Source organism: Spinacia oleracea, chromosome 4, assembly GCF_020520425.1.
Source record: "Spinacia oleracea cultivar Varoflay chromosome 4, BTI_SOV_V1, whole genome shotgun sequence".
Classification (NCBI taxonomy): Eukaryota; Viridiplantae; Streptophyta; class Magnoliopsida; order Caryophyllales; family Amaranthaceae; genus Spinacia; species Spinacia oleracea.
Window position 1 is genome coordinate 142,440,421 of NC_079490.1, and position 1,931 is coordinate 142,442,351.

Consider the following 1,931-nt stretch of genomic DNA (forward strand, 5'->3'; position numbering starts at 1 on the left):
GATTAAGAAGCACATAATATCTTACAAGTGAGTTTATCCAAAGATCCTGAACAACTAACAAACTGAAGAGAAAGAGGACTAATTAAAACATTGCAAAAAACAAACAGGAAGATTATTTGGGGAGAGAGGGAACAGGATATTTAACATTCAGATGTATGTAACATTTTGAAACAGCTAGCTTCTCTTTACTAAGCAGTAAACAGAACAATAACAAAACAAAGGAGAAGACATCATTCTAAAGTTACTGATCATCTCTAGACAACAATTTAAATAAACCAGTAGCAAAACAACTAGTTGCATATCAAATATGTCTTACATATCAAATTGGAAGGTTAGCACCTCCTTTTCTTTCTTTTCAAATCAGATGGATAACAGCTTAACTACTTAAGATAGGACATAATTATCAATAATCACAAAATTGTTATGGGTTGGATTCAGTATCTCAAAACATTGCTTTACTGCTAAGATATCAAAACACAAAACTCCTTAACGTGGTAAAAACACCATCACTCATATTCGCAAAGGGAAATATCCTGATATTGTCAGCAATTTTAGACCAAAATTATTATTTCAACGTAATTTATATTTGTATTCTGAAGTAGATTTGTGATAAATTAAGACTTGTTTTGCCTGAGTTGTTGCATATAAGTACATAACGTCATAATCTGTCAGGATCTTGTAACATTACAGAAGAAAGATTCATTCTCCCACTTAGCTGATTAACTATTTGATTATTTAACAAACAAATATTATAACTCCTCCATTAGTTTAACATAATTACAGGTAAAATGAAAGGAGAACAATAAAAGGGATATCCATTTAAATAGCATTACCTTTCTCAAATTCAAAAGCAAGATCAAAGCCTAATTCCGAACAAATTAAATTTCCCATGGATTCAATTCAATCAAATTCAATTGAATCAAACTGAAGTACCAGAAATATAAAAAAAACTAAAACATGAAATTGATGATTTTGGAGAGAGTAAAAACCTTCTCAGAGTACTGACAGGGAACGCAAGGACCAGAAGGAGAGCACTCAAAAATAGTTTCCGACGCCCTATTCCTTCTTCTTCTTCATTTTCTCTACTACATACAACAACAAATCATAAACAATATGACACCAGTTACTGTACAATCCTAATTCGTCACTTAGGTTCAAAATTCAAATACCAGCTCACAAAAAAAACGCAAAGAGAGAAGAGGTTGAGCAAAAACGATACCAGACGAACTTCAGGGGAACTTCAGATAGGTGCTATTGGACCGAATTTCAGGCGACCTCAACCGAATTTCAGGCGACCTCAACAAAATTTCAGGCAAACTCTACCAAATTTCAAGGCGAACCAAAATGCATAATATTAGGGTTTATGACTAGCGAAATTGAAGATGGAGAGGGATTGAGAAAACTAAATTAGAGCTTCTAAATTGCAGATTTAGGGAGAGAGAAAGTTGAAGATAGAGAAATCAAATTTCATTTCCTTCATTTTGGGATTCTCGCGAATAGAAACTGGGAGAAGTTTTAGCAGACTGTTTTTTGAAGTTAGGGTGGAGCACTGGTGCGTTCCTGGAGTTAATTCTTTTATTTTGTTTTTTTAAAATAATTGACCAAAGAGGGCGAAATATAAAACTCGCCCTTCTATTACTTCTATTATAACCAACCACAGCAAACCGTTCAAAGTTGCCCTTTCTGTTCGTATCAAAGAAGGCAAAATAACATTTCGCCCTCTTTGTTTTTATCAAAAAGGACGACTTTTTTTTGCCCTGTTTGCCTTTTTATACAAGGACGACTTTTTGGCGCCTTTCCTTTTACAAAATAATCGCCCTTGTTGCTATTGATTCTTGTAGTGTAAAGGTAAAGGTTAGTGAGTACCGCCACCGTCTCTTAGTGTCGGACAACCCCGATCTTGACGGTTGGTAAAGGTTAGTTAGGGGTTT

At 34.3% G+C, this 1,931-nt stretch overlaps 1 long non-coding RNA gene across 1 annotated transcript; it reads right to left on the reverse strand.

Annotated features, from left to right (window-relative positions):
* Positions 1 to 988: 988 nt before the first annotated feature.
* Positions 989 to 1,560, reverse strand: LOC110792354 (uncharacterized). The gene is made up of 2 exons (XR_002534381.2): positions 1,220 to 1,560; positions 989 to 1,085 (listed from the first exon to the last, which is right to left on the reverse strand). It is a non-coding gene; the product is annotated as an uncharacterized lncRNA (long non-coding RNA).
* Positions 1,561 to 1,931: the final 371 nt, after the last annotated feature.